The sequence below is a fragment of the Petaurus breviceps genome, unplaced genomic scaffold, assembly GCF_028583685.1.
Source record: "Petaurus breviceps papuanus isolate PSGF00001 unplaced genomic scaffold, PetGlider_PUasm1.0 187, whole genome shotgun sequence".
NCBI classification, from domain to species: domain Eukaryota; kingdom Metazoa; phylum Chordata; class Mammalia; order Diprotodontia; family Petauridae; genus Petaurus; species Petaurus breviceps.
This window is the reverse complement of record NW_027185799.1, coordinates 7,035,375-7,054,688: the sequence shown is the minus strand read 5'-3', so window position 1 is coordinate 7,054,688 and position 19,314 is coordinate 7,035,375. Positions and strand designations below refer to the sequence as shown.

General features: G+C 35.9%; 1 long non-coding RNA gene and 1 pseudogene across 1 annotated transcript in view; both read right to left on the bottom strand.

Moving 5' to 3' along the window:
• Window positions 1-10,682: 10,682 nt before the first annotated feature.
• On the bottom strand, window positions 10,683-13,227 carry LOC138163092 (large ribosomal subunit protein uL29-like; annotated as a pseudogene).
• Window positions 13,228-15,905: 2,678 nt separating this feature from the next.
• Window positions 15,906-19,314, bottom strand: part of LOC138163091 (uncharacterized) — a 32,870-nt gene continuing 29,461 nt past the window's right edge. Inside the window, exons 2-3 of the long non-coding RNA XR_011168787.1 lie at window positions 17,299-17,522; window positions 15,906-15,943 (exon numbers count right to left, since the gene is read on the bottom strand). This is a non-coding gene — a long non-coding RNA (uncharacterized lncRNA). The remainder of the gene's footprint in view (window positions 15,944-17,298; window positions 17,523-19,314) is intronic.

Genomic DNA, 19,314 nt, shown 5'->3' with positions numbered 1-19,314 from the left:
CATTGTTGGTGAAATTGTGAACTGGAGAGCAATCTGGAATTAACACCAAAAGAGTTATCAAACAACTTATACCCTTTGACCCAGAAATCCCTTTGATGCAGCAATACCACTACTAAGTCTATTTCCAATGATTAGGGGAAAAGGAAAATGACATCTACATTCTAGAACGTTTATAGAGCTCTCTCTGTTGTGGCAAAGAACCTCAAATTGCAGGGATTCTCATTAATTGGGGAATGGCTGAACAAATTGTAGTATATGATTATGATGCAATACTACTGTGGTATGTGAAATGATGAGTTCAATGATCTTAGAAAATCATTAATAGACTTGCATAAAATCATGAAAAGTAAAATGAGCAGAACCGAAAGAGTTTTGTATATAGTAACAGCAATATTATTTTAATAAAAACTTTGAGCAAATGTTATTTCATATGAAGGAAAATGCTATCTCATCCAGGGAAAGAACTGATAAAGTATGTTTAGAATGATTTTACATATATATGTATCTGTATATTTGTGTATGTGTATATACATATACATGTTTTTGTCTTATGGTAGCTTATATAACATATATTTAAAAGAAATAGCAAGTTGTATATAATTGATTTGCAGTTTCATGTGCAATCTTTAAAAATTTATACTATGTTATGGAAATGTTTGTTTCATTCCATACATTTAAAACAAAACATCTAGTATTCTAACGGAAAATTAAAATACATATTATTATAAGCTCCTTGAGGGCAGGGACTATTTTTGTCTTTCTTTGCGTCTCCAGCCCTAATATATTCGGTTTCTATTGCATAGTGAGCATTACTATTCATTCATAGAAATAAAGTAACCCTCAGTTTAGGAGCATAAAGTATCTTTTCTAACTTGATTTACTCATAAAATTACAATGTGTTAAATTTAAGAGTACAATTTATTCAGAGAAAAATTTCAAATTTTGTTGATTTTTTTTTCATTTCTGTCATAAATGTTTTAAGCTGCTGAATTTTAGAGAATCTGTTCTCTGAGTCTGGTCCAGTCTATATAAAAGAAACAGGCAAAAACTGAAGGACAGAAGAAATCCTCAGCAACAGCCTCTTCACTGGATTTAGTGTCTTCCATAATATCAAGCTAAAAACAAAGTTCTCATCTTTAGAAATTAAAATCAAATGAGAAATGCATCCCTAAATTCATTGCATAACATTTTTTGACACAGCAAACTTTGTTCAAATTGTCTTGTTTCTACTTCTTCTAACACCTTATTTTTTGTCATATTCATGAACTCTTGAAATCTGAAGTTTTGCCTGGATGAAAAGGGGAAGACAACAAGTATCTATGTAACACCTTATAGACTGTGCTATGCACTTTACAATTGTTAACTCGTTTGATCCTCACAACAAACCTGTGAGGTAGGTGTTGCTATATTCCCATTTTAGACGTAAGGAAACTGAAGGAGACAGCTATTAAATGGCTTGCCCAGGATCACACAGCCAGTAGGAGTTTGAGGCTGGATTTGAATTCAGGTCTTTCTGACATCAGGCCCAGTACTCTATCCACTGTGACACCTAGCTGCACATTTCTCTATCAGTTTCCATGATTGATTATTTCTGTGTTTGGTATACTTCCGAACATTGATCAATTTCTTTCCTGTGCTGCAGAAAGAAAATGAATCCTTAAGGTCAAGTCTAAAACCTGAACTCATTATCTTACCCCAAATCTTATCCTTCCTCTTTACCTCTATATCTCTTTAATGGTGTGATTTTCATTTAATTCACCTAAGTTCATAAATCAGGAATTATCTCTGACTCTTCCATATTCTTCATTCATATTATCCATTTCAATACAATGTACTAATGTCTCTGGCTTCATACTACCCCTCTTTGCCACTATCTGGGCAAACTCATCTCCTTTACTTGGACTATCCTAATAGCCTCTTATTTTGTTTTACTAATTCTAGCCTCTCTATTCTCTAAATCAACCTTTACACCACTCTTTTAGTAATATCAAAGTCTACTGCTCCAATATCGCATTCTCTGACTCAAAAACCTGTATTATCTTCCTGTTAATATCTGCCAAAAAGCACAAACTCTTTTTGCTTGTATTCAAAACCTCAATAATCAGATTTCAATTTAGTTTCCAACCTTATTATATACTATTCCCCAATTGCACACTCCATTCCAATCAAACTAAACCACTCATCTTTCCTAATTTTCATCTTGCCTACTGACCTCTTTACTGTATTTGCTCCTTTTTTCTTCAGTACCTGGAACAGACTCCCCCTTGATCTCTGCTCAGAAATATATTGATTCCAAGACTTAGATGTAAGGTTCTTCATGAAACCACTCTTGATTCCTTCTTCAGATAGTTATCCATCCCTTTTTATTTTTTCTCATAACCATGGACCTCAGTATATCTAATCAATTATCTCTCTGGAGAAGGAATCTCTCTGAAAAATGGTCACCCTTGACTTTTTTGAAGACTTCTAATGATGAAGAACTCAATCAATTAATTAATCAACAATCATTGACTAAAAAGTGACTATGTTCTATGTTCTACACATGATGAGAGGAACTCAGGATGCAAATCCAAACAATGAGACAACTGATACATATGAAAAGTTTAAATTCTAATGAGGTAGACATAAGCACATATAAATGTATGCAGAGTAATTATAAAGGATAAATAAAAATACAAGGCAATCTGAGAGAGGGGAATGGCAGTAGCAGTTGGGAGGAATCAGGAAAAGCTTCCTATAGAAAGTCACTTTTGAGTGGCATCTTGAAAGAAGATGTGGAGGTGAGGAGAGAGGGCATTGCAGGAATGGGGAATAGCCAGTGCAATAGCTGCCCAGAGGATTTTTCTAAAGCAAAGTTCTGACCAAGTTATGCTCCTGCTTATTGAGTTCTGGTGGCTCCTAAAAACCTCTAAGGTCAAATATAAACTCTCTGATGGTCATTTCAAGATCTTTACAAGATGGACCTTTCTTACCTTTCCAAGTCTTCTAATACTTTGCTCTCTTGTACATGCTCTCTGATCCAATTATTATTGTTGTTGAGTTATATCTGACTCTCTGTGACCCCATTTGGGGTTTTTTTGCCAAAGATACTAGAGTAGTTTGTCATTTCCTTCTCCAGCTCATTTTACATGTGAAAAAACTGAGGCAAACAGGGTTAAGTGACTTGCCCAGGGTCACACAGCTAGTAGTTAGTGTCTGAGGATGGATTTGAATTCAGGTCCTTTTAACTCCAAGGCTACTGCTATATCCAGCTAACTGTCTCCATTCAGCTCTAAACACCTAACTGTCCTACTTGACATTTCTATCAAATGACATTAGATTTAAATCTTTATGTCTTTGTACAGACTGTACCTTATGTCTGGAATGCCCTGACCCATTGTCTCTATCTCTTACCTTCCTTGGTTTCTTTGAACACTCAGGTCAAAGTTTACCTTCTATAAGAGGCCTTTCTCAGTCCCACCAGTCACTGGTAACAGCTGGAGAACTCAAAGGGAAGGGGAGGGGAGGGGAGTATAGGGAAGGAGAGAAAAGGGGAGGGGAGATGTCTTTGAGATTACACATGTATGTGTATATTCCCATATATACATCTATCTATCTTGTATGTACTTAGTTATTTAACTGCTATTGCTCCCATTAGAATGCATGTTCCTTGAGGTAAGGAACTATTTATGGCTTTCTTATATCATTAGCACTTACTACAGTGCCTGGTATATAGCAGGTAGTTAATATACACTTGCTGACTGACTAATGGAGCCAGGAAATTAAGTGTTATGTGTGAGGAATATAGAAAAGGCCAAACTGGCTAAATCTCAGAGGGAAAGACCAGAAGTGATGTCCAGTGATATGCTGGAAAAATTGGAAGGTTCAGGTTGCAAATGGACGTTAAATCTAGAGCCAATAGGGAATTCCTAAAGTTGATTGAGGAGAGGAGGAATTTGATAAGATCTGTGCTTAAGGAAAATTATTTTGGCAGTCATATGTATGTACGATGGACTAGAGTGAAAAGAGAGAGATTGGAGTCAGGGAGATCAATTAGCAGGATATTTATATGGTATAGGTAAGAAGTGATGGCATGATAACTTGATCATGGTATTTGTGTGAGTAGAGAGAAAGGGTCAGATGCCAGGCATGTTATATGGTTTGCCAACCAACTAGATGTGTGGGAAGAGGGAGAAGGGTGCTGAGAATAATGATGAAGTTACAAATCTGGGAGACTAGAAAGAAGATAAGAGCTTTAGCAGAAATAGGGAAGGCTGGAAGAGGGGAGGACATGGGTAGGAAAGATAATGAGTTTAGTTTTGTACATATTGAGTTTTCCCCAAAGTAATAGCTATTTATTCTAGCTTTGTGAGATCCACAAATTTGGTAAGCATACCACATCTATGCTTTCCTTCAAGTCTTTGATAAAAATATTGAAGAACCGTTTACAATACACAAAACTCAGAGGATGTCCACCAGATACTTCCTTGACATTGATATTAATTGATTAATCAACACCTGAATCCTATTATACAATGAGCTCCGAGGCTACCTAACTTTCTAGTCCACATCTCTAGCTGATCATTAAAGCCAGTATGAGGGACTTAATCTAATACCTTGTTGAAATCTAAATAGACTATTGCCTTAAATATATCTTTTTAATCCACTAGTCTACTAGCCCCATCCAAAAAAGAAATAGAAATGTATGACTTTTTCTTAATGGACACATATAGAACCGTATGATCACAAATGGTGACAAGTTTCTGCTCAAACAAGGTGCTTCAAAAATGTTCCTAGAGCAAGATGGAACCCTAGTTTATATTCTTGGACCAAAGATTTCTATGTTTTTGAACATTTAAAAGCATCTTTTCAGCATCAAACTCTAAATATGTGGCTTGTTTTGTAATCCAGTGAAATGTGTCAGTGATGCTATCATCACTTACATTTCTGCCTTTGAATCTTGGAATCAGGAGGGTTGCTGCAGCATGAGTTGGCTAACAACAAAATTCTGACACTTTGTTAATAGTTGTTCACTTTACTTTTTCTCTATTTGTAAGCAGAGGTATAATTAGGTTCTCAATACCAGGAGATCTAAGCCGGGCTATTTCTTTCTCTGAAAAAAGTACACTCTCTGATTCAGGCATGGTAGTTGCTAATAAAATCTGGTTTCAGATCCATGAGAGATCTTCATTTGAAGCTGTCACTGTCAACAAACATGCAATTTCTTATACTTTAATGTCTTCTACTATTGCTGTAGTTTGAAGAGCATTTTGATTTTTCAGTAAACTCTCAGAGGATGTCACTGCTCCACCTTGAGTCTACTGGGAATTTTCAATATTATAATTTGCACTCTTTTTTTGTTGTTTGCTTTTCCCACAACTACATGTAAAAACAATTTTCAACATTCATTTATAAAATTTTGAGTTCCAAATTCTCTCCTTTCCTCCCTCCCTACCCCCATCATTGTGAAGACAAGTAATCCAATATAGGTTATACATGTTTAGTCATGTAAAACATTTTCATATTAGTCATATTGTGAAAGAAAACATAGACAAAAAAACTCAAGAAAAATAAAGAAAGTAAAAAAAAGTATGCTTCAATCTGTATTCAGACACTATCAGTTCTTTCTCTGGTGATGGATAGAATTTTTTATCACAAGTCCTTCAGAGTTTTCTTGGATCATTGTATTGCTAAGAATAGCTAAGTCATTCACTCCTGATCATCTTACAATATTGCTGTTACATGGTACACAGAATATGTCAGTTTGCATGAGATTCTATAAATCTTTCCATGTATTTTTCCCTGAGAACATCCTGCTCACCATTTCTTACAGCACAATAATATGCCATCATAATTGCATGCCACAATTTGTTTATCCATTCCCCAATTGATGGGCATCTCCTCAGTTTCCAATTCTTTACCACCACAAAAGAGCTACTATAAATGTTTTTGTATCTATAAGTCCTTTGTCTTTTTTTAATCTCTTTTTAGACATAAACACAGTAGTGGTATTGTTAGGTCAAAGGGTATGCATGATTTTATAGCACTTTGGGCATAGTTCCAAATTGCTCTATAGAAAGGTTGAATCAGGACGCTACTCTACCAACGGTGCATTAATGTCTCATTTTTCCCACATCCTCTCCAACATTTGTCATTTTCCTTTTATGTCCTATTTGCCAATCTAATTGGTATGAGGGTAGTTCCTCAGAATTGCTTTAATTTGCATTTCTACAATTAGTAGTGAGTTAGAGAACTTTTTCATATGATTATAGATGGCTTTGATTCTTCATCTGAAAACTGTTGATATGTTTTGATTGTTTATCAATTGGGCAGTGACTTTTTTTATAAATTTGACTCAATTCCCTTTATATTTGAAAAATGAGGCCTTTATTAAAGAAACTTCCTTCATTTTTTTCACAGTTACTATTACTAACTGTATTTCCCTCCACCTTATTTTCCCCTCTGTTTATTATATTCTTTCTCTCCTTTGACCCTGTACTTCCTCAAAATGTTTTGCTCCAAATTACCACCTCCTCTAATCTGCTGTCTTTTCTATCACTCTTCCATTCCTTCTCTTATTGCCTTCCCCTCCTACTTTCCTGTAGGATAAGATAGATTCCTGTACCCAATTAACTGTGCACATTATCCCTTCTTGAGCCAATTCCAATGATAGTAAGGTTCACTAACTCCCTTTCAGCTCCCCCACTTTCCCCTTCACTGTAAAAGCTATTTCTTGCATCTTTTATGTGAGAAAATTTGCCCCATTCTACCTTTCCTTTTTCCTTTCTACCAGTGCATTCTTCTCTCACCCCTTATTTTACTTTTTTAGATATCATTACTTCATATTCAACTCACACCTCTGCTGTCTGTTTATATAAACTCCTTCCAATTGCACTAAAAATGAGAAAGTTCTTGTGAGTTTCAAGTACTATCTTTCCACATAGGAATGTAAACAATTTAACCTTATTAACTCCCTTATGATTTCTCTTTCCTGTTTACCTTTTTATGTGTCTCTTGAGTCTTGTATTTGAAAGTCAAATTTTCTATTCAGCTCTGTCTTTTCATCAAGAATATTTGAAATTTCTCTATTTCATGGAATATCCATTTTTCCCCTATAGGATTATAATCAGTTTTGCTGAGTAGGTGATTCTCGTTTGTAATCTCAGCTCCTTTGCCCTCCAGAATATCATATTACAATCCCTTCAAACCATTAATATAGAAACTGCTACATCATGTGTTAATCCTGACTGTGGCTCCACAATACTTGAACTGTTTCTTCCTGGCGCTTGCAATATTTTTTCCTTGACTTGGGAGCTCTGGAATTTGGCTTTTGGGAGTTTTCATGTTGAGATCACTTTTAGAAGGTGATCAGTGGACTCTTTCAATTTCTATTTTACCTTCTGTCTCTAGACTATCAGGACTCCTAGATAATTTCTTGAAAGGTGATGTCTAGGCTCTTTTTGTATCATGGCTTTTCAGGTAGTCCAGTAATTTTCAGATTATCTACCCTGGATCTGTTTTCTACATCAGTTATTTTTCCAATGAGATATTTCACATTGTCTTCTAGTTTTTTATTCTTTTCATTTTGTTATTGTTTCTTGATTTCTCATAATCATTAGCTTCCATTTGCTCTATTCTAATTTTTAAGGAACTATTTCTTTCAATGAGCTTTTGTATCTCCTTTTTCATTTGGCCAAATCTACTTTTTTTTTTTTAAGCAATTGGGGTTAAGTAACTTGTTCAAGGTTACACGGCCAGTTATTTTTGCGTGGGTGCCGAGTATCTGAAGCCGGAACCGATCCCAGGTCTCCCGATGCTGGGGCCGGCACTCTTACTCACTGCGCCACCTGGCCACCCCTCCAAATCTACTTTTTAAGGAGTTTTTTTTTCTTCAGTGAATTTTTGTGCCTCTATTTCCATTTGGCCAATTTTGTTTCTCTAAGCATTCTTGTCCTCATTTTTTTTTTTTTTGTCTCTTTTACCACTTGGCTTAGTCTGGTTTTTAAGGTATTATTTTCTTCAGTATTTTTTGTGTCTCCTTTACCGAGCTGTTGACACTTTTTTTCATGATTTTCTTGCATCATTATCATTTCTCCCTCCAATTTTTCCTCTACCTCTCTTACTTAATTTTCAAAATCTTTTTTGAGGCCTTCCATGACCTAAGACCATTTTTTTTCTTGGAAGCTGTGGATGTAGGAGTTTTAACTTTATCTTCTTCTGAATGTGGTTTTGCCCTTCCTCATCACCATACTAACTTTCTCTGGTCAGAAATTTTCTTCATTTTTTCAGTCTATTTCTTGACTTTTAACTCTTTATTAAAGTTGGGCTCTACTTCCGGAGTGTAGGCTGCACTGTGCTAAGCTTCAGGGCTTTTGTGTAGTTGTTTTCAGAGATACCTCTAGGGACCTGTAAGTTTTCATTTCTTCCAAGGTGATATGATCTAAGAAGAGATGTTTACTACTGTCCTCCACTCTGAGTTACCAAAGCATTCTTTTCTGTCCCGTAACTATGACAAAAGTGCCCGCTGCACTGCTGCCCACAAGCTCTGATGCACTGGTGCTCCTTCTTGCCCTGGGGCTGCCACCCCGGATTCCAACCCAGATTTGAGTATGGGTAAAGCAACAGATTCTTGCCCCCAGTGTCAGCAAAGACACCCTGGTGATCTCAGATCAGTTGTTCGACCCCCTTACTGTCTGTGGTTTGAGAGCTCTGGAAGCAGCTGCTGCCACTACAGATTCACTGACTCCCAAAGCCTTCTTCTGGTTTGGTGGGGCCCAGTCTGTGCTGATGCAGCTTGTGCTGAACTATGCTCTAGTCTCACCCTGGAGGGATAGACCTTTCCTGCTGACCTAAATTGTCTTTGTCTAGAAAATTATTTTACCTTGTCCTTTTGTGGGTTCTGCTGTTCAAGGGACTGTTTTACTTCATTATTCATAGGTGTTCAGAGGGATTTTGGGGAGAGCTCAGGTGAGCAGCTGCCTTTTCTCTGACATCCTGGCTCTGACTCTCAGAATTTGCATTGTTGATAACATATTTCCCTTCTTTGCTTTTTCTGTCTACCTTAATCATGCCACTAAGAAACAAGTTTCAATTGACAAAGACCACGTAAGATTAGGATAGTGAATATTGGAGGGTTTGTATTAAGACAAGCACATTACTAATACACAGTTGTTAGGGCTTGGAACTGATCCAACCATTTTGTAAAGCAATTTAGAATTATACTAAGAAAGTAACAAAAATGTCCTTACATTTTCACCCACAGGTCCCACTTCTAGACATATACAGGAAGGAGTTCAATGATAAAAAGAAAGATATTATATAAGCCATATGAGGCAGTACTTTTTGTAGTAACAAAGAACTGGGAACAAAGCTAAAGCCCGTCAGTTAGTGAATTAGACTTTTTTTCAGGGCTACTAGATAGTGCAGTGCAAAGAGCAACAAGTCTGGAGTTGGGAAGACTCATTCTCCTGAGCTAAAATCTGGCCTCAGATACTTACTAACTATGTAACCCTGGGCAAGTCACTTAACCCTACTTGCCTCAGCTTCCTCATTTATAAAATGAACTGGAGAAGGAAAGGGCAAATCACTCCAATTTCTTTGCCAAGAAAATCCCAAAATGGGATCATGAAGAGTCAGACATGATTGAAAAACGATTAAACAACAACTAAAATAGACAATTTGTTGTACATGAATGCAGTGGACTATAATGGAATATTACTGAACAATAATAAATGGTGAATATGAGGAGTATAGAGAAATATATCAGAAATTTCAGGAACTGATTCCAAGTGATGAAAGCAAAACGAGGAAAACTATATTTGTGGAAAGGTATTTTCCTCCCTTCTTTGCAGAAGTGGGAGACTGTGGGTGTAGAATACTGTGTATACTGTCATACTTGTTGATGTGTTGGTTGGTTTTCCTGAAACTTTTTTTAACTTTTTATTTATTCTTTGTTGTAAGAAATATTTCTTTCATTAAGGGAAGGTGGAAGGATATACTAGGAAATGAAAATGATCTTTTTTAAAAGATAGCAATATTTTAACCATAGGATAAACAGCTTGCCTGTAAGAGTCATTGTGAAGAAAATGCCCTGGAATCCTTAGAATACTACATAACTGTAAGATTTATTTTTTTATGATAAAATTTATGTCACTGCAGTCATAAATAACCATATAGTCATTATGGCCTCCCATGCTACTTCCATGCTATTTACATGGTCACGAATTAAAAAATAAAAGAGACCCTTGTGGATATATAATAACCTATATGGGCAAAGCATACCATACCCATAGGTTCCTATACCTATGGTCAAAAATCTATGTGTATACATATATATATGTATATATATACATATATATAAATAATATTTGTCATTCCTGTTATCCACACTTGAGATCATCTATATATTAGCACTGTAAGATGCAGAGTTTCATTTATTCTGCCATACATAGATTTTTATAACCTAATCACATTCTTACACTAAAAAAGCCTAGCTATTAAACTCTGTGGCAAGCAAGTTGCATAAATTGCCTTATTCTTTTAAAATTGAATTATTTTTAATGTGAACTAAAAATGATTAACAAACATGAATATTTACAAATAAAAGAAGGCCAGAAAATGGGAATTGTATAGGTTGTTTTGCTTTTAATATATTAAGTATATATAATAATATTTAATATAGCATGGTAGTAACAATTACCCTGCTTGTTTATATCCCCTTCTGAACTTCCCTCTCCTATCTTCTGAGCATTTTTTGCTAGTATCTTTTTTCTTTATAACAATTTGTCTTTTTATTGAGTACTTTAACAAATTATGCCTTAACAGAAAATTTCCGAAGGGAGTACAGGTGTTCCTTCCTCTGCTGTTTTTTGGTCTTCAGGCTTTCCTCGTGCTTATTAAGCCTGCGGCGCATGGCACGGGTCTTCTTGGGCCAAAGGTCCAGGGGTTTGTATTTCTTGCCCTTATAGAATTTCCTGAGGTTCTCTTTCTGTTTCTGGTTGATGACAGTCAGAACTCAGGCAGTAGATTTTCGAACTACTAGGATCTTAGATAACTTGGATGCAGCTCCTCCAATGACCTTGGCCACTCTCAATTGGGAAAGTTTCACTTTTAAATCATCTAATGGTTTGAGCAGCTCCTCCTTCTTCTCCCCACGAAGATCCCTGGCCTTGGTATTTGCCATGATTGCAGAGGAGACACACTGCCACTGGCTCCGAGGGGAAAGAGGGCTAGTATCTTTTTTTTTAACATCATTGTAGATTTTCCCAGTTTGCCTCTTCCTCAAAGAGAACCATCTCATATAACCAATAGGATTTTTTTGAATACCAAATAAAAAACAGCAACAAAACAAAGGCAAAAAAAGGAAGAAAAAAAATCAGCAAACCAGTCAATATATTGACAAAGTAAAAAAAAAAATGTGATGTGCAACATCCCCCTCCATATAGATGTAGGGTGTTGGCATCCTCTCACATCTCTTCTGAGTCATCCTTACTCTGTATAATTTTGCAACTTCTATGCATTTTTAAAATGTTTCTTTGACACTTTTCTTTCTTCCTTTTGTTTTTTTTTTTGCACTACCATCTCTACTCTCTCAATTTCTCTCCAACTCTGTCCCCATCTACAATAAAACCCCTCTCACAACAAAAAATACAGTCAAGTAAAACTTAGGATGAGTATTTTTACTTTGTCAGGTGTTATCCACATATCAAGTCAGTGAGTGTCTGGTATTCATTTGATTGCAATATCTGGTTACTGGAGAAGGCTGGTTATTCAATCCTTAATGTTGACCATACAAAAGGACTTATGGAAACACAATAAGCTACATGATCTTCCTTTAGTATAGCTCTGTTCACTTACACCCCTATGAAGCATAGATGTATATGTGTGTATATTTATATATAGATATAACATATTTTATATGTTATACATGCTTATATGTAAGCATACGCTAGCAGGATGATGAAAAAGTATACTTTGATATACTTTTATACACACATATGCATGTGTGTCTATATGTAATTTGTGAAATATCTTCAGAATGTGTTATATATATATGTGTTTGTACAAGTGTATATGTGTTTTTATGTATATGTTTGAATGTATGTGTATACACACACATGTTCAGGATCCTTTCTCCTTCAAAAGACATTTCTGTCCATCCTGCTAGCATTTGGAAGTGAATCTTTTATTTGACAGCACTTGCAAATCATGTTTTTGTTTTCCCAGAGTAACTGACAGTGTACAAATGCTTCCATATGCTGGAAGCTGCTTTCACAATTGTGCTGAGTGGGAAAGAAAGGGATAAGTGTATGTTAGCACCAGGTTTGCATACCATGCAAAAACTTTAGAGGTTTCTCTTTTAATAATGGGATTCTCTGTGGCTTTGTGGACCTCATCCTGCAGTAAGGGCCAGGCAGGTCACTGTGCCACAAAAATGCAGTTATTAATTATTCTTATGAAATATGCTAATAAATTTAAGATTAGTAGCTTCATATTTTCCACTCAAATCAACCTAAACTATTTTTCCTATTAATGGAGTGTCCAAGTGCCTTGTACCTAGTGTATACTTAAGGCATGTTCCTCTAGTTGAATTGTATTGGTTGATTTCAGCTCCTTTGTAAATCTCAGGGTCATGGGGAGAGGAAGAATCAAGTTCCAACTCCCAAATCCCTTGATACCTTCTGACTCTTCTTTGTCCTTAGCCTTTGGGGCAAACAGGATAATAAGCTCCTAATTTCTACATTTTTTTCAGAAAAAAAAAAGGATTTTATTGGCTCTCTTCACTATTCTCTCCATCCTTTGAGTCTAGTTAGGACAGGGACATGCTTCCCATCACTGGATGTATTCCTGCCAAAATTCTCTATTGGGGTAATTAAAGAAATAGTTTGTGAGCACTTAGGAAAGAATGTTTACTAGGAAGCAGCATGGATTACCTAAGAGCCAGTCATGCCAAATTGACCTCATTTTTTTTGATACGGTGTGCTAAATTGGTAGATCAAGAGAATGTCATAGAAATAGTGTATCTTGATTTCATCCAGGCATTTCACAGACTCACAGAATCTTGAAGTTGGAAAGGACTTCACTTGCCAACTGATTAAAACTATATCTTAAAGACAATCCCCTTTGCAACATACCTGATAAGTGGTTATATAAAGGATAACATGTCCTTCAGAGAATCTAAAAAGGGCATCTCAAGGATGAGAGCAGGGACTGCCATTTGCCTCTTTTTATATCCCCAGTGCTTAGCACAGTGCCTGGAACACAGCAGACATTTAATAAAAGTTATCAATTGATTGATTACACCTCCTACCTGTATAAAATCCCCTACCTTCCTTACCAGCATCCTTGATGAGCAGCCATTCAATCTCCACATGAAGATTCTCAGTGATGATTTAGGATTCCTCAGTCCACTTTCAGTTAGCTCTAGTTGTGATGATAGTTTCTTTGTGTCAAGTTGAAATCCAGTTCCTGAAATTTCCATCCATTTCTCCTAGGCCTTCACTCTGTCTACAATGCAAATATAATTCATTTTTCAAATGGCAGCCTTCCAATGCTTGAAAATAGCTAGGAGGGTGGATGTCACACCAGAAGTAATATGGCACAGTAAAAACAATACTCAATTTTGAAAATGAAAAACTGGGTTTTAAATTCTGCCTTTGTTACTTATAAACCTAGACCCTAGCTCTTTCAACCATATGGTCTTAACCTCTTTTAACTTCAGTTCCCTTATCTATAAAATTAGGGAGTCAGATAGGAAAACTTTAAAGGTCTTTTCCAAATATAAATCTATGATCCTTTGACAAGAGCCTGAGGTGATGAAGAGTAGAGAGAATATGTTTTACCACCTCTGATTTCTTTTAAAAAGTTCTAATTATTAATTTGTCTAACTTCTGTTTTTATATCACAGTTATTTCAATTCCCCCTTTAGGGTTGAACTTTCCATTCTGACAAAGAAAACCAATAAACAAAATTATCTATTTTACAGCACCTCAATTGGACACACACACACACATTCACACACACACACACACACACACACACACTATAAACATCCTAGGAGTCTCCTATATCTTTACCATGAGTAGGGAGGTATCTTTCCTTATCTGTTCTCTGGAACCTCCATTGTTTTGTTCACTACTCAGATTTTGATCTTTCTTTAGTAATTTGTTCATCTAAGCTTTTTAGTTATTTGAGTATAGTATATCGCTCTCTTAGTTCTGCTTATTTCACTCTATGTTAGTTCATACAAATTATTTCATGTTCTCTAAATATCTAATATTTGTCACTTTTTATTGCTCAATAACATTCTCTTATATTCACAAACCATAGATTTTTCATTTATTTTGAAATGAACAACAACTTTTAATCCTGTTCTTTGTTGCCATAAAGACTTTGGTTGTAAATATTTTGGTATATGATTGGCCTTTGTTTTTCTTTTCATCTTCCTTGGGGTATATGCCCAGTAATGTTATCTCTGGTACAAGGGGTATAAAGAATTTGATTACTTTAGTTGTACAAAGCCAAATTAGTATCTAGGAAGATTAGCCCAATTTACAGCTCCATCAATGGCATAATACTCGGTCTTCTCATAAGTCCTCAGATATTTACCGTTCTCATTTTTTAAACCATTTTAAAAAATAATTTGTGAGGGATGTGAAACCTCAGGCACTGAAATTTGTATGTCTCTTGCTACAAAGATTTGGAGAATGTCTCCAAGCAGTCATTAATAATTTGCATTTCTTCTTTTGAAAATTGCTCGTATCCTTTTACCACTTTTCTTTGGGGGACATTGATTTTATTGTTTTATATATGAGTTATATATTTGTATTAATAACCTACATAACTATCCGTGCTTAATTGGTGATATTTGATACACCTATTTGCTCATGCTTTTCATTCTATTTTTGTTGATTTTATTCTTTCAAAAGCTTTTAAGTTTTGTGGGTTGAAATTGTTTATTTTATCTTTTATGATCACCTGTAACTTTTGCTTGATTAATCATTCTCCTCCTAGCCAAAGTTGCAAATGGTATGTGATCTCGTTTTTTTCAGATTTTTTTTTAATGGTCTGACCTTTAATTCAAGTCACGTGTTTATTTGGAACTTAATTGTTATATGATGTGCAACTCTGACATAGTGGATAGAGAGTTGGCCTTGTAGCCAAGAAAACGTGGGGCCAAGGCCATCACTAATATGTCCTGGGTGTGTGAACCTGGGCAAGTTACAGAACATCCCAGGCTCTAATGCAATTACTTCCTTGTGGAAAAGGTGCCAACCTGCTTCAGCATCCAGGGTTTCCCCCCATCAATGAAATTGGGTCAAGGCCCTCTGTCCTCAGAGGCAAAATTGAATACCAAGACATTTTTAAAATGCCTAATAACTATGGTTTTCTAGCAATTTTCATTGATAGAAAACTTAGTTCAGAACCTTTCGAGGTACTTTTGAACATTGCAACATCATGTTGACCTACCTCACTGTGTTTGGAGAATTACTGGACCATGCCTGTGACTCACATATTATTGTTATAACAGTAGAAAAAGCATGAAGGAACGATGTTTTAATCACTTTAGATGCTTCAATGAAAAGTAAGATTTCAAAAAACCAGTTGTTCAGTGTTTTCAAATTCAGTATGGGAACCTTCCTCCTAGTGCTGGTATCGATGCATGAGGTGCTATAGTGTATGGGATGAAATAAGCTTAAGGACATTAGATTTGCTTTCACATGCTGTGTTCTTTGGCACATTCCATTCAGCCTATAGAAGATGACTAATGGCTATTTCACCACTTTTTGCATTTTGACTTGACTGTTGGAAGCTTGTCAGCTAAGTGAACAGTATAAACAAGTTAAAACTGCCTTCCTTACCAAAAACATCATGTTGTAGTCATAAGCACAGGCATTTTTTTTTTCTGCTTTGGCTTCTTCATTCTGCAGGGTTACAAAAGTTGTTGTCTATTCTCCATGATATGCTGTAAAGACACCAATTATAACAGAATTATATATATATAATATACATGTATTCATACATACATATATACTCTTATAAATACATATATACACACAAAAATGCATACATACACACTAAACACTCACATATACTATGTAATCCTAGGGAAGTACTTAATTTCTCAATGCTACAGGTGATTATTTAAACTGTAAGTGGCAGAGAAGATGCTAACCTATATTGGCAAGAATAATTTCATCCTCTGTGAGTACTCTCTAATGAAATCCTCTCAGGTTTTTTTTCCTTAATCTAGTATATAGACGGAGAATGGGAAATGTATTTTTAGGTGACTTGAGAAGGAAGGAAAATGGTTCAGAATTGGTTTAGGGCTGTTTTTAGAGGGGGCAGAGTCAGTAAGAAACCAAATAAACATTTAAAATGGCATTTCTTACAATTTTCTTAGAAGGTTTTAACATTTCCAACTGTAAAATGTTGAGCGATCAATGAACCAGAGACTGAGATTAATTTTTTTTTAATGAGTTCTAAGTACATAATTCTATAAGTATTGTTCTCTATTTACATTTGCTTTTTGTTGCAAGGCATAAAGCCTTAGAAGCCTGAGTGTATATTTGGCCATATAGAGAAGCTATGAGTAAATCATTTTTAAAATATGCGCTGATAAAGTATGAGTCTTCTAGAAGATGCTTTAAGCATGTTAAAACTTTCTAGGCCAACTTTTAAGTGTCTGTCTAGGACAACTGTATTGTAGATTTTGAGCCGGAAGGGGCCTTAGAGGCCATCTAGTCTGATCTAATCTTTTTAAAGATTAGGAAACTAAGAGAGAGGTTAGAATGCAGAGGCAGCAAGTGACAGGAAAGATTTGAACATAGATCCAAATCTAGCGTTTTTCCATTGTACCTAAGATTTGTCAGATTCCTCAACACCCACTAAAATGCAGTAGAATCCAACTACACTTCCAAACACATCGTTCTAAGTCAAGACAGGGAAGATTTAAAGACAAAAAAGTGAAAACCACGGTGAGCATTTGGCTCGAGTATCATGGCGAACACTCCTTTTTTCATGAAGGCCTCTCCCTGGGAGCATTAGTCATCTCATAGATCCACTCCTCAAACACTCATCCTACTTAAATCCCAACCCCAGATCAACAATAAGAGAGAATCTGGGGATGCCTTTGGCTCAGAGCTCTGACACTCTCATGAGGCAAGAGAAGCTCTCTTTTTATTTGTTTTGTGGTTGGTTAAAGTGGCTTTAGTTTTATTGTATGGGGAACAGGGACATTGGGAACATTGGAGCCCATCTGACAAGGCAAGGCCTTGGTTTCGCTTTGGCATTTCATCACTCCCAGCAGACATTTATTACCTTGTACACTCCTCTGCCATCAGCATTTTCCCTTAATTATGTGGCATTTCTCTTAGCTTCCACATCTCTTGTATCACAAACTTCTTTTTTTCCTTTCCACACCCCTTCATATTTTTCCTGGTTTGTACATTTCATCATAGCACAACTTTTTCATTGGAACCAACTTCAGTGGGCCATATTATGAATCTGATCTGCATACTACATGTCAAAATGACTGCGAATTTCTGTGGAAAAAAAGGGGGGGAATTTCAGTTACAAATCTACATCTAATTTGCATGATGCTAAACACCTGGAGGACAGGGACTAAAATTATTGTGGGTTTTTTTTTCCTTTATATGCCCAGTATCTAACCTGGTGTCTGACAAATAGAAGACACTTAACTCATTGTCTTTATTGAATTGTGTTCTATGCATTCTGACTTTAGACTGAAGTCTGAAAATATCAATACTGAAAGTATATTTTGTTAAAGTTTGGGGAATAATCTGGCTCACTGAGGTACAGTAGATATAGTGCTGGGCCTAGAGCTAGGAAGATTCATCTTTTGCAAGTCACTTAATCTTGTTTGCCTCTGTTTTCTCATTTGTAAAATGAACTGGAGAAGGAAACGGTAAACCGTTCCAGTATCTCTATCAAGAAAACCCCAAATGGGGTCATGAAGAGTCTGACAGGACTGAAAAATGACTCAACAACAATTGACTCAGTGTAATTTACATTTAATCTTCGAAATCTTTCCTCAGATTCTGAGATATTGTTCCTATGAATAAAAGATCATATTGATTCTAATACATGCATGGAAGAGGAAAAGCGACGTCTTCACCTTTTTATGGTGGAGATTTATCAATGCAATGGAACACTGGGGTCTTTTGTTCCTTCAGGTAAAACTAAATACACAAAAACTAAAAGTCTTTTTTGTTGTTTTTTAGTTTTTCAGAATGATAAACTACATTTGTGGTTGTTTGTTCCCAAGACTAATTATTATTCTTAGCACCACTATGAAATGCTTAGAGAACTTAATGAAGATAGAAGTATCAATGAGCTTAATGAAAATTCCTTGAGGACAGAGGCTGATTTATTTTGGGGGTTGTTTTTGGCCTTTTATTCCCAAAGTCCAGCACAGTTCCTTGAACATATTGAGCTTCTACTTGCTTGATGAATGAATTTGAATCCATCATATCATTTGTTGTCATCTATAGCCTTACATCCTGACTAGTATAAAAAATTCATTCAATAGCTAATTAATGTGACCAACTTGCATTACTTTTAGCACAAATTCTTACCCCTCAGATAATCTGTGAGGTATTTTAAACTGATAGTGTTATTCATACCTTCTAAGTCCCCCATCATACCTTGGGGTAGGGGGATGGGAGTCAACATTGCCTTTAGGATCTTTTAAGTAATATCTGAGATCTCTATATTTTGATGTAAAATTGTTTTGCCTTTGGGTCCTGGAAAATGCTATCCTAAATAACTAGAAGGAGAGAACAAGTGAGTTATGTAAGTTTGACTATTACTTTCATAATTTAATTTAACAAGCATTTATTAAGTACCTACTCTTAACAACAAGTCTATGCAAGTGCTTCCTTAGTAAATTGATCTTGGTGAACAGCTTACCTTACTTAGACTTTCTGTGAAAAGACAATGTATCAAATTATGATCTAATCCTAACATTCACCAAAGAAGCCCACTAGGATCTTCAAACTGGATTCATTGTTTTCTTCACATAGATAATATTTCAAATAGTTAGAATGACCAACACACACACACACACACACACACACACACAGAAAAAGGCTGAGGATGGGGGAGGAGAAAAGAAAGAAAATCATTTTATAAAGTTCAAACAAAAGTTTTGGCAAAATGTCCTTTCTGAGGGAGATCTCTGGTGTATAGAGACCAGTCAGCTAACTGGTTTCCAAAAATAAGGAAAAAAGGACAAGGAGGAGGAGGAGGGGGAGGGGGAAAAGGGGGAGGGGAAGGGGAAGAGGGAGAGGGGAGGGGGAAGGAGAGGGAGAGGAG